Here is a 14,483-nt window from a genome sequence, read left to right on the forward strand (position 1 = left end):
AGAAGCTTTGTCCCCCCGGAGTGGGGGACTCCATTTAAGATGTATCTAGACGGATACATGAATGGACAGGGAGCAGAAGAATACAGATGCTTAGAAAATAGGCAACAGGTTTTGATTGGCTTGGAGGGCCAAAGGGCCTGTTCCTGTGCAGTAACTTTCTTTGTTCTTTGTATAGATTAGATTCTCTACAGTGTGGAAGCAGGCCCTTCGACCCAACAAGTCCACATCGACCCTCTGAAGAGTAACCCACCCAGACTCATTTCCTCCTGCACCTAATACTATGAGCAATTTAGCATGGCCAATTCACCTAATCTACACATCTTTGGATTGTGGGAGGAAACTGGAGCACCCGGAAGAAACCCAAGCAGACACAGGGAGATTGTGCAAACTCCACACTGACAGTTGCCAGAGAATCGAACCCAGGTCCATGGCGCTGTGAGGCAGCAGTGTTAGCCACTGAGCTGCCCCCAAATGCAGATGACATCAAAATTGGAGGTGTAGTGGACAACAAAGATACAATGGGACTTTGATCAGATGGGCCAATATGCTGAGGTGCGGCAGTTTGAGTTTACTTTAGATAAATGTGAGGTGCTGCATTTTGGAAAGACAAATCTGCACAGGTCCTATAAACTTGATGGTAAGGTCCTGGGGAATGTTGTTGAACAAAGAGACCTTGGAGTGAAGATTCATAATTCCTTGAAAGGGGAGTCACAGAAAGTGGATTGTGAAGGCAGCACTTAGTATACTTTCCTTTATTGGACAGAGCATGGAGTCTAGTTGGGAGGCCATGTTGCGGCTGTACAGGACACTAGTTAGGCCACTGTTGGAATATTGCGTGCGATTCCGGACTCCCTGCTTTCGGAGTGATGTTGTAAAACTTGAAAAGGTTCAGAAAAGATTCACAAGGATGTAGGCACGATTGGAGGGTTTGAGCTATTGGGAGAGGCTGAGTAGGCTGGGGCTGTTTTCCCTGGAACATTGGACTCTGAGGGGTGACCTTAAAAAAGGTTTATAAAATCAGGAGGGGCATGGATTGTGTAAATAGACAAGATATTTTCGGTGGGGAGTCCAGAACCAGAGGGTATGGGTTTAGAGTGGAAGGGGTAAGATGTAAAAGATACCCAAGGAGCATCTTTTTCACGCAGAGGGTGGTGCATGTATAGAATGAGCTGCCAGATGAAGTGGTGGAGGCTGGTACAATTACAACATTTAAAAGGCATCTGGACGGGTGGAGGGAGGAAGGGGAGGGAGGGAGGAAGGGGAGGGAGGGAGGAAGGGGAGGGAGGGAGGAAGGGGAGGGAGGGAGGAAGGGGAGGGAGGGAGGAGTCCAGAACTAGAGGGCATAGATTTCGAGTGAGAGGGCAAAGACATAAAAGGGACCTAAGGGGCAACTTTTTCACAAAGAGGATGGTGCATGCATGGAATGAGCTACCAGAGGAAGTGGTAGACACTGGTACAATTACAGCATTTAAAAGGCATCTGGATGGCTATATAAATAAGAGTTCAGAGGGATATCGGCCAAGTGCTGGCAAATGGGACTACATTAGGTTAGGATAGCTGATTGATATGGGCAAGTTGGACCAAAGGGTCTGTTTCCATGCTGTACATCTCTATGAATCTAAAAGAGAACAAAACAAGTTAGGTGACACAGAAAAGAGCGAGTCGGGTTAGAGTATGGTGGTCTTACAGCCAACAGACACAGAGCGTGAATAGCCTCCTTCTATGCTAAAGCCTTTCCATAGTTCTTTAGTCCAGGCCTCTGGATTAATCATCCCGTAATATAAACACAACGAACACCAATCAAGATAATCCTAACTGTTTTCATATATCAGTCCTGCCACCCAGTAATAAATCTGGTAAAAAGTTTGCTGTATGCCCTCTGTAGCCAGAAAATCCTTCCTCAGATAAGGAGACCAGAAATGCACACAATATTCCAGGTATGATTGCACCAAGACCCTGTACAAATGCAGCAAGATATCCCTGCTCCAATATTGGAATAGTTTGCTGTGAAGATCAACATACAATTTGTCTTCTTCATTCCTGTTGCATCTGGATGCTTATTTTCAGTGAGTAATGTGCAAGGATCCCCAGGTCTCTCTGCACCTCCTCCTTTCCAAATCAGTCTTCCTGCTTTTGCTATCAAAGTAGATAACCTCACACTTTTCCATATTATAAATTCATCTGCCAAGTATTTACCTACTCACTCAACTCATCCAAATCACACCAAAGCACCTTTGGCATCCTCTCAGTTCACCCTCACACCCAGCTAGGTGTTATCTTCAAATTCTGATATTACATTTAGTTGCCTTATCTAAATCATTAAAATAATAATGTGAATAGATAGGGTCCAAACACTGATCTCTGCAGTACCTGATTAGCCTCCTGCTATCACTCTGAAAATAACTGTCTGCCAGTTAGGTCTCTATCCATGAGAGTACACTACACCCAATCCCAAATATTTTAATTATACATGTTAATCATATGGGACTTTATCAAATCACATTCACCAACTACCCTCATTAACACTACTAATTACATCTTCAAAAAAAAACAAGAATTCCAGTAGATTTGTCAAACAGAACTTCTCTTTTTGTAAATCCATGCAGACCTTGTCTGATCCTGGCACTGTTTCCCAAGTGCTCTGCTACTAAATCTTTTATAATTAATTCGCATTTTCCCTTCTTCTGACATCAGTCTAACTGGTCTATAATTTAGTTTCCCTCCTCTTTTGTTTTTTATTTAAATATAAAATAGTATGGTTACATTAGCCACCCTTCAATCCATAGAAATTGTTCCCAAATCTATAGAATCTTGAAAAATGACCAATGCATCCATTATTTCTAGGGGCACTTTTAAGTACTCTGGGATTATTTAAAAATCTGCAAAGCATTTATTTGATACATCTTTCATGTAAAAAGATTAATAACAGGTAGGTATTACACCAATCTTGTAAAGAGGTGGCACACTGAGGTGGCTTGTTCAGTATTGGCTCCAATCTTTAAACAATTCATCACCCTTTTTGATATAATTATTGGGCCCTAGGGATTTATCAGCTTTTAATCCCATCAATTTCCCCAACTCTATTTCCATATAAATACAGATTTATTTCAGTTCAACCCTCTCACAAGACCCTGTACTCACCAGCATTTCTGGTATGTTATTTGTGCCCTCTTTTGTGAGGGCAAAACCAAAATACATTTAATTGCTCTGCCATCTGTTTTCCATTATAACTCCACTGGTTTGATTGGAAGGGACCCACATTGCTTTTTGTCTTCTCTAATCATTTTCTCTTTACATAGCTACCGAAGCTTTTAAAATCACTTTTTATATTCCCTGTTCCTCCCCGCCCCCACCAAAAACAAACTTTTGTTCTCCATCTTCAGGTCTGCTGTTTTTTGGCCAACTTTTATATACCTTCCTTGGATCTAACACTACCACCTCAAATTTCCTTCGTTAGACATGGTAGGGCTACTTTTCCAGTTTTATTTCGTGTCAGACAGGAATGAAATATTGATACAGTTGCTCCATGCAATCGAAATATTTGCCATTGCCTATCCAGCATCACCCCTTTACGTAACATTTCCTAATTTATCATAGCCAGCTTCCTCTAGGTCAGTTTATTTCATTTAGATTCAGAATCCTAATCTCTGCATCAGCTACATCACTCTCCATTTTAATGAAGAATTCTCTCATATTATGGAGGAGAAAGTGAGGACTGCCCTGAAGGGCTTTTGCCGGAAATGTCGATTCTTCTGCTGCTTGCAAGCTGCCTGACCAGCTGTGCTTTTCCAGCACCACACTCTGACTCTTCTCTCATATTATGGTCACTCTTCCTCAGGGATCTCACGCAGTTAGATTGCCAATTTTTCCCTTTCTCATTACATAATACCTAGTTTAGGATGACCTGTTCTGCAGTTGGTCTCTCAACATTAGAGTCATAGAGATGTACAGCATGGAAACAGACCATTCGATCCATCCCATCCATGCCGACCAGATATCAACCCTATCTAGTCCCACCTACCAGCACCGGCCCATCTCGCTCCAAACCCTTCGTATTCATATACCCATCCAAATGCCTCTTCAATGTTGCAATTGTACCAGCCTCCACCAAATCCTCTGGCGGCTCATTCCATACACATTCCACCCTCTGCGTGAAAAGTTGCCACTTAGATCTCTTTGAAATCTTGCCCCTATCACCCTAAACCTATGCCCTCTAGTTCTGGACTTCGGGGGGGGGGGGGGGGGGGGGAGAAAGGAGAAAGAGACTGTGTCTATTTATCCTATCTATGCCCCTCATGATTTTGTAAACCTCTAAGGTCACCCCTCAGCCTCCGATACTCCAGGGCAAACAGCCCCAGCCTGTTCAGCCTCTCCCTGTAGCTCAAATCCTCCAACCCTGGCAACATCCTTGTAAATCTTTTCTGAACCCTTTCAAGTTTCACAACATCTTTCCGATAGGAAGGAGACCAGAATTGCATGCAATATGTCCTGTACAGCCACAACATGATGTCACAACTCCTGTACTCAATACTCTGACCAATAAAGGAAAAGCATACCAAACACCACCTTCACTATCCTATTTACCTGCGACGACTCTTTCAAGGAGCTATGAACCTGCACTCCAAGGTCTTTTTGTTCAGCAACACTCTCTAGGACTTTACCATTATGTGTATAAATCCTGCTAAGAATTGCTTTCCCAAAATGCAGCACCTCACATTTATCTGAATTAAACTTCTCGGCCCATCTGATCAAGATCCTCTTGTAATCGGAGGTAACCTTCTTTGCTGTTCACTACACCTCCAATTTTGGTGTCATCTGCAAACTTACTAACTGTACCTCTTATGTTCACATGCAAATCATTTATATACATGAAATGTAGTGGACCCAGCACCATTCCTAGAGGCACTCCACTGGTCACAGGCCTCCAGTCTGAAAAACAACCCTCCACCACCACCCTCCGTCTTCTACCTTTGAGCCAGTTCTGTATCCAAATGACTAGTTCTCCCTCTATTCCATGAGATCTAACCTTGCTAACCAGTCTCCCATGGGGAACATTGTCAAACACCTTACTGAAGTCCGTATAGATCACATCTACCGCTCTACCCTCAATCATCTTTGAGTTTTTTTTGAAAAGTAACAATCAAGTTTGTGAGACATGATTTCCCATGCACAAAGCCATGTTGACTATCCCTAATCAGTCCTTGCCTTTCCAAATACATGTGCATTCTGTCCCTCAGGATTCCCTCCACAACTTGCCCACCACTGAGGTCAGGCTCATATTGATCCATAAAACCATGTCATACACATTCCAGGAATTAATCAGCTATAGCACAGTTACTAATTTGATTTGCTCAATCTATATGCAGATTAAATTTGCCTGTAATTACATCTGTACCTTTATGGCTTGTATCTTTAAATTTCTTGATAAAGTCTTTCCCACCATTAACACTACAGTTTGGGAGCCCATATCCTTCCTCTCTATTGTGTTAATATCCTCTTTAAAATCAACAATGCCATTCCAACACCCCCTCTCCAACCTTTTCACCTGCCCTTTCTAAAAACTGATAAGCCCTAGATATTCAGGTCCCATCCCCACAGCCAAGTCTCTGTAATTCTAACAACCAGTTACCAACTTACACCTACTTGCACGATTAACTCATCCACTTTAATGCAAATGCTCGTTCTTAGTCACGTTCACATTATTTTACACTGGCTCTATTTGAAGCTCCTATAACGCATTAAGTTTTTCATTTCAACTATAGTTGAATGTTGATATTTCAGAAAGGAAAACTAAATCATCCAGGGTAACATTCCTGTCCCCTCAGAGATAGTGAGGACTGCACATGCTGGAGATCAGAGTCAAAAAGTGTAACGCCAGAAAAACACAGCTGATCAGGCAGCACCTGATGAGCAGGAGTGTCGACATTTCAGGCATAAGCCCTTTATCCCACATTCTTGATGAAGGATGTATACCCAAAACGTCAACTCTCCTGCTCCTCCAATGCTGCCTGACCTGCTGTGCTTTTGCAGCGCCACACTTTTTGATTCCGGTCTCCTGACAGGTAGTTTTAGAATACTGAAAGCTGGTCCTGTGCAACTTATCTTGTCAGCTAGAATGGAATGGTAAAATGAAAGAGGAAGAAATTGAAGAAGAAAGTCAAAACTAGCCTACATGCTACTGGCTTTTTGTGTTAAGAAAACCTTTTTTTGAAAGCTAAAGGAATTTTACCCTAAGTAGGTCCACCATGTAACCTAAATCAATTATCAGGGTATATAAATACATATAGGTGGCAGACAAATTCAGACACAGAAATTGAAAGATCACAAGATAACTGGATCAGTAAGTTCAAGAGAACAAAGAACATTACAGCACAGGAACAGACCCTTCGGCCCTCCAAGCCTATGTCCCACATTTTGACCTTCACATAAAGGAAGGTCTAATCCTTTTCTATTCATGTATTTGTCCAGGTGCTTCTTAAATGCTGTGTCTGCTTCCACCATCTCCTCTAGCAACACATTCCAGGCACTCACCACCCTTTGAGTGAAAAACTTGCCTCACATCTCTTGTAAATGTCACCCCTCGCACCTTGAATCCATGTCACCTAGTAATGGACCCTTCCACCCTGGGGAAAAGCCACATACTTTCCACTCTATCCATGCCATTCACAATCTTATAAACTTCTATAAGGTCACCCCTCTGCTTCCCGCAATCCATTGTAAACTAACCCAATCTATCCAATCTTTTTTCAAAGTTAAAATCCACTATGCCAGGCAACACCCTAGTAAAGCTTTTTTGTACCTTCTCTATAGCATCCACATCCTTCTATTAGTGTGTGCGACCAGACCAGAACTGTACGCAATATTGCAAGCGTGGCCTAACTATCTATAAAGCTGCAATATAATTTGTCTCTCCTTATACTCAATGCCCCTTCCAATAAAGGAAAGTATGCCATAGGCCTTTTTTTTAAATTTAAAAAAACCTGGGCTGCCACCTTTAGAGACATGGACTGCACACCCAGATCTCTCTGCATATCAATACTCAGAGTTCTGCCATTCACTGTATAATTTGCACCTGTACCTGACCTTACAAAATGCATCACCTCACCTTTGCCTGGATTAAACTCCATCTGCCATTTTTCTGTCTATGCCTCCAACTGATCTACATCCCACTGTATCCTCTGACAATCCTCCTCACTACCTGCAACTCCAATCTTTGTATCATCCGCAAACGTACTAATTAAACAGCTACATTTTCGTAGATCATGAACAGTAGGAGTCTCAGCACCAATCCCTGTGGAACACCACTAGTCACAGCCCTCCATTCCGAAAAGCATTGCTCTGTCAACTAAGATGAAGCCAGTTCTGTATCCATATTGCTAGCTCACTCCGATACCATGTGACTGCATTTTTGTATCAGGCTGCCATGTGGTCACCTGTTCTTAACTTCATCTAAAATGATCCATAATGTTTAACGTTACAAAAGGTTTTTCATTTCCACACCTTCTTAAAATCCACCTCTTTAATTCATTACACTGTGCCAAGAAATCCAAGTTTCTGTCCTAAACTCAATGAAGTGAATCTGTTCTCCTTGCTATAAATTGGCGAATTCCTGTTCAGTTGTGTCTACCTTTTCTGTAGAAATAGATTTGTGTTTATAATGCCTATTTCAACATTGAGAAGTCTTACTTTCTCCAATTTGTCCATGAGCCAGATTTGCTTCATTTTCTTCCAATGCTTAAAGCAAGGGACCACAAATAAATAAAACAAAGTCTAGATACGTTATGAATAACTTCAGCATTTATCATCTCACGAAGTTTGTTGTTCTCCTGGACAATTCAACATTCATTTGGCGGGGGTTGATTGCTGCTCATGAAATGTTCAGCAGATTTGTGAATATTCCTCTTATTTCCTTTCAACAACTCCACCCTTAGTCCATGAATACTGTTGAAATGGCTTTGTGACATCCGTTTTCCTACCTGCATGCAGCACTTCATTGCTGTTGGCACTACTACATACTTTGTTAAAATAATTTTAAGAGTTGATTTGCCACTTCTAAATATATTCTCTCTTAGCTTGCTAATATGTGCAACAAGTCTCAGAACTCAAACCATTAGACAAATTAGAGTCAATAGTTATTACTGGAATAACCTACATCATACAGTCTCTATTACCAGTTTGCTTTCTTCCACTGTTCCTCCATTTTCTTATTTTTAAACTTTGAGAATTGTCATAATTAAATTGGACTTTCATACAAACCTCTCTCACGGACGCCGAAAGTCTACATACTATATCACACCACCTATCACACAGGAATTTATATCCCAGATGTGACTGGAAGTAAACCAATCCATCATGTTCGCACATGTTGCTTTTATTTTACTTGGTATTTTTAAAAGAATTTTTATGTTACCCATTTCAGTCTTACCTTCCTTTTTGAAAGTGGGCAGTTGAAGTTTTCTGCAAACTGCTAGTACTTTCCTCGTGTCTAGTGACCTTAAAGATGAGTAATGGGTCTCAAAACCTCTTAGATATCTAATCAATTCTTGGGGAACTTCTGAATTTTAAAACCTTCCGAGCAGAGTTCTACCCAATTCATATCCAAGAAATTAATTATGTTTAAGCTCCTGCTACAAAGGATTTCCTGCAGTTACATTGTCGTCCTTCTACAATCATGGGTTTACGCAAGCTTTGACTTTGTTTTCTGAGTACTTTTTGACATCTTTCTGATCACAATACAATATTAATCCAGGTGTTCACCCAATGCTTAATTACTTCAGCTTCACCCAATTACAACAGAACATTACAGAAATACCAAGCAGCTGGTTTGCTCATACAATATCAATAATAGAAATTTAAATTATAATGGTAAGATAAAAGGAGGACCTTAACCTAGGATGTGATAATGATCTCTATCTACTGAAATGGTGACACTTCCTAAAGCATACAAACAGCACAATCAAAGAGTATTTGACAAGCTTGTCATAGAGATGTACAGCATGGAAACAGACCCTTTAGTCCAACCTGTCCACGCCAACCAGATATCCCAACGAAATCTAGTCCCACCTGCCAGCATCCAGCCCATATCCCTCCAAACCCTTCCTATTCATATACCCATCCAAATGCCTCTTCAATGTTGCAATTGTACCAGCCTCCACCACATCCTCTGGCAACGCATTCTATACACGTACCACCCTCTTGCCCCTTAGGTCTCTTTTATATCTTTCCCCTCTCACCCCAAACCTATGCCCTCTAGTTCTGGACTCCCCGACCCCAGGGAAAAGACTGTCTATTTATCCTATCCATGCCCCTCAATTTTGTAAACCTCTATAAGGTCACCCCTCACCCTCTGACGCTCCAGGGAAAACAGCCCCAGCCTGTTCAGCCTCTCCTTGTAGCTCAGATCCTCCAACCCTGGCAACATCCTTGTAAATCTTTTCTGAACCCTTTCAAGTTTCACAACATCTTTCCGATAGGAAGGAGACCAGAATTGCAAGCAATATTCCAACAGTGGTCTAACCAATGTCCTGTACAGCCGCAACAGGACATCCCAACTCCTATACTCAATACTCTGACCAATAAAGGAAAGCATACCAAACACCTTCTTTACTATCCTGTCTACCTGCGACTCCACTTTCAAGGAGCTATGAACCTGCACTCCAAGGTCTCTTTGCTCAGCAACACTCCCTAGGACCTTACCATTAAGTGTATAAGTCCTGCTAAGATTTGCTTTCCCAAAATGCAGCACCTCGCATTTATCTTAATTAAACTCCATCTGCCACTTCTCAGCCCATTGGCCCATCTGGTCCAGATCCTGGTGTAATCGGAGGTAACCCTCTTCGCTGTCCACTACACCTCCAATTTTGGTGTCATCTGCAAACTTACTAACTGTACCTCTTATGCTCGCATCCAAATCATTTATGTAAATGACAAAAAGTAGAAAACCCAGCACCGATCCTTGTGGCACTCAATTGGTCACAGGCCTCCAGTCTGAAAAACAACCCTCCTCCACCACCACCACCACCACCACCACCCTCTGTCTTCTACCTTTGAGCCAGTTCCGTATCCAAATGGCTAGTTTTCTTTCTATCCCATGAGATCTAACCTTGCTAATCAGCTTGTGTTTTCTTTGACTGTCATACTTCAAATCAGAATTCTATTTTAAAACAAAATCAATTGATAAAATAGAAACTATTTAATACTGTGTTGAAGAATTAAATTTGCAAAGACATCCACATTCAAGTGCAGCACCTCAGGAAAATTTAATAGTCATTGCTACATTTAGTCTTGTGAGCACAAATGATTTAAATTCTCTATTGTTGATGGCAGGATAATGGAACACAGTTATATTTGGTAGGTAACACTTAGATTTTACCTTGAATGTGCCACACTAACGTAAAGCAAAGTTATTTCATTTTGCATCTTGGTAGAAAAAATGAACAGCTTATCAACCTTCATAAATTAAAGAACTTCAGGTCTGGAAAGAGGGGACTATGATGTAGCAAATCAAAATACTGATGCACATCAAATGAAGCAGTAATCCAATTTAAGGGTTCAAATCCTAGAAACAACAAAATCTATCATTTCAGGCACAGAGAGTAGGCTGAATAACTTCCTGCGTTATAACTATTCTATGATTTATCTCATCTGTCAGTACCACTTTTGTTTTATTATAGCGTTGTAGAGATATACAGCATGGAAACAGACCCTTCAGTCCAACTCATCCATGCCAGCCAGATATTCTAAAGTAATATCATCCCATTTGTCAGCACTTGGCCCATATCCTGCCAAAACCCTTCTGCTGTTCATATACCCATCCAGATGCCTTTTAAAATGGTGTAATTTTACCAGCCTCCACCACTTCTTCTGGCAGCTCATTCCACACTCGCACCTCCCTTAGGTGAAAAAAAGTTGCCCCTTAGGTCTCTTTTAAATCTTTCCCCTCTCACCTGAAACCTATACCTTCTAGTTCTGGACTCCCCCAACCCAGGGAAAAGATCCATTTACCTTATCCACGTCCCTCATGATTTTTTAAACCTCTATAAAAGGTCATCTCTCAGCCTCCAATGCTCCAGGGAAAACAGTCCTAGCCTATTCAGCCTCTCCCTATAGCTCAAACTCTCCAACCCTGCCAACATCTTTGTAAATCTTTTCTGAACCCTTTCAAGTTTCACAACATCCCTCCAATAGCAGGGAGGCCAGAACTGCACACAACATTCCAAAAGTGGCCTAACCAATGTCCTGTACACTGCAACATGACCTCCCAACTCTTATACTCAATGCTCTGACCAATAATACACCTTCACTATCCTATCTACCTGTGACTCCACTTTCAAGGAACTATGAACCTGCACTACAAGGTCTCTTTACTCAGCAACACTCCCCAGGAACTTACTATTAATGTATAAACCCTGTTCTGATTTGCCTTTCCAAAATGCAGAACCTCTCATTTTAAACTCCATCTACCATTCCTCGGCCCACTTAATCAAGATCCTTATACTCTGAAGTAACTTTCTTCACTATCCACTACATCTCCAATTTTGATGTAATCTGCAAACTCACTAACTGTACCTCATCCAAATCATTTACATAAATGAAGCAGAGGACCTAGCACTGAAGGTGCAGTACACCACTGGTCACAAACCTCTAGTCTGAAAAGCAATTTTTCGCAGCCATCCTATCTTCTACCTTCGGGCCAGTTCTGTATCCAAGTGACTAGTTTAGCTATGTATGACTTCGGTCATTGATGCAGGTACCATGGTGAGGCGACTTATCAAACTTTTCACCATATCTTTCATGTAAAAGTACACATGGAAAAAATTTCTATTCTGTTCACCATACTCCTCGAAAGTCCTTTACACCCAATGAAGTACGTCAAGTTTGTGACTGAACAGCTTTAAAAAAAATTATAAACCACACATACACGTTGCTAATTTTCTTTAATTAAACAGTACGAGAAGTGACAGGACTTCAACCAATATCAATTCTTTTCGTTGGTGAATTACAAAGGAATTCAACAGCATCCGTATACATTACAGAAAAATACACAAAGCAAATACTAGCAAGTTTACCAACACAACACTGGGAATATGATCTATGGAGGCAATAGAGCAGAAACAGACACAAACTTGACCAACCCTCTCCTTTTGTGAAATTCCTTTTTCAGTTTCTCCTTAACTCAGTTGGCATTTCTGTTTCTCGGTTTGGGTGCCATAAGTCAATATGGCATTGCAATTAGTGACTCTCCCTCCTCTGGTCTAACAAGATTTCTGCTCAATAATCTTAACTTGATCAGCAACTGAAAATGCCTGTGGACAATAGGAAATTAGGTGCATGGTCCAAAATGTCAGCTACAGAATAGATTCCATTAATCCACTTTAACAGTGGATCCAATTACAGGTGAAGTCCTCCAAACTCCCTAGAAACATTTTCACTAATGTAGTTCAAGGACAAAAAAACACTGCTAGATATTGCACAACTTTTGAACATAATTTTTCTTGGAGTTGCCTCACGAAAAACAAATCAGAATAGATTTCCCTAGTCATTCTGCACTAAGTTGGGATGGTGCTCAGAGACTTTTCCAATGATAAAAGTGGAATGGTAATTAAATTCAACTATTTTCATAGATTAGAAAGGGTTCCACAATGGTTTAAATTGTTACACGTGCGAATTGGTTGTGCATTAATCATAGTACAAATCACACTTATGAAAAATGTTTCAATATATCCCAAGAAAATCTCCATGTGGCACCAGGAGTACCAGCACATTTAGTCTTGATAGTGTGTTACATAATATGCCAAATAGGTGGTATAACTTAAGCAAAGATGGCAAAACACCCACTGTGCAGTTCACATTGCACGAATACCCATGCTTTAGCAAATGCGACATTGCCTCTTTGTGTATAGGGAGGAGAAAGTGAGGACTGCAGATTCTGGAGATCAAAGTTGAGAATGTGGTGCTGGAAAAGCACAGATCAGGCAGCATCCGAGGAGCAGGAGAATCGACGTTTCAGGAATCCTGAAATTCAGGCTTATGCCTGAAACATTGATACTCCTGCTCCACAGAAGCTGCCTGACCGGCTGTGCTTTTCCAGTACTACACCTCCATGTATATACACAGACATCTGTGGGCAAGTGCAATCAAACAATAACAAACATGCCTTCATCGTTACGACTAGAATCAAAGAAACTTTGTTATCCATACACTTGTACAGTTCCCTTCAGTCGAAGTAAATGTGAACCCTGCTAGTTAACAAATCAGCTCAGCACTGTTATTCAAAACTGAAGACAACTTAACACAGCAGAAAGTATAAAGAATATTATGTCTCAATCTCTCTAATAAGAGGCTCACTTGTGAGTGAGCTATCCAACCCCAAACCCACACAGCAAGCACCTTAAACCATAATGGTCACTGTGCTGCTTAAAAACGCAGCGATTAGGCACTGGAGCCAGAAAACCACTAGCGCAGAGGCGGGGGGCGGAGAAAGAGGGGGAGAGGGGGGGGGGGGGGGGGGGAGAAAGAGGGGGAGAGGGGGGGGGGGGGGAAGAGTGGGGGGGGGGGGGGAAGAGTAGGGGAGTGGGGGGTGGGGGAAGAGTAGGGGAGTGGGGGGTGGGGGAAGAGTAGGGGAGTGGGGGGTGGGGGAAGAGTGGGGGAGTGGGGGGTGGGGGAAGAGTGGGGGAGTGGGGGAGAAGTGGGGGAGTGGGGGGGGGGAGAAGTGGGGGAGTGGGGGGGGGGGAGAAGTGGGGGAGTGGGGGGGGGAGAAGTGGGGGGGGAAGAAGGGAGTGGGGGGGGGGAAGGGAGTGGGGGGGGGGGAGGGAGTGGGGGGGGGGGAAGGGAGTGGGGGGGGGGGGAGGGAGTGGGGGGGGGGGAAGGGAGTGGGGGGGGGGGAAGGAAGTGGGGGGGGGGGGAAGGGAGTGGGGGGGGGAAGGGAGTGGGAGAGTGGGTGGGGGGGAGGAGAGAGTGGGTGGGGGGGAGGAGAGAGTGGGGGGGGGGGGGAAGAGAGTGGGGGGGGGGGGGGGAGAGTGGGGGGGGGGGGGGAAGAGAGAGTGGGGGGGGGGGGGAGGGAGAGTGGGGGGGGGGGGGGGGAGGGGAGGGAGAGTGGGGGGGGGGGTGGAGGGGGAAGAGAGGAGGGGGAGGAGGAAAAAAAAGAAAATAAAAGAGGGAGAGAGGAGCCACAGCTTGTAACACAGCGTCCTGCAGCCACAGGCGCTGATGCGCCCAGCTCGACCGTCGCGCCCCAGACCCCGTTCGGCCCAGCCGTGCTCCCTTAAAACTGCGAGGCCGAGGCTGCATCCGCGGCCTACAAACCCAATCCCCTCCCCACCCCCGCCTTCACAAGCAGCTCGGGGGAGGGGGGGGGGGAGAAGAGGCTGGAGAGAGAGAGAGAGAGAGATGACCTACCGCCGAATGATCGATTTTTTTTTTAAAAAAAGGAGAGAGAAAGAGGTATGAGGAAGGAATGTACTCACCAGGAATATGCCTGCTCG

At 43.2% G+C, this 14,483-nt stretch overlaps 1 protein-coding gene across 2 annotated transcripts in view; it reads right to left on the bottom strand.

Annotated features, from left to right (window-relative positions):
* sppl3 (signal peptide peptidase 3) overlaps nt 1-14,483 on the bottom strand; it is a 211,614-nt gene that overhangs the window by 193,884 nt on the left and 3,247 nt on the right. Inside the window, exon 1 of one of the 2 annotated variants that reach the window (XM_072587258.1) lies at nt 14,466-14,477. The exons of the other annotated variant lie outside the window; for it this stretch is intronic. The gene's annotated coding sequence lies outside the window, so the exon portion shown is untranslated. Of the gene's footprint in view, nt 1-14,465; nt 14,478-14,483 lie in introns of those variants that run through there. 2 annotated transcript variants of the gene reach the window in all.

The sequence above is a fragment of the Chiloscyllium punctatum genome, chromosome 17 (genome assembly GCF_047496795.1).
Source record: "Chiloscyllium punctatum isolate Juve2018m chromosome 17, sChiPun1.3, whole genome shotgun sequence".
Classification (NCBI taxonomy): domain Eukaryota; kingdom Metazoa; phylum Chordata; class Chondrichthyes; order Orectolobiformes; family Hemiscylliidae; genus Chiloscyllium; species Chiloscyllium punctatum.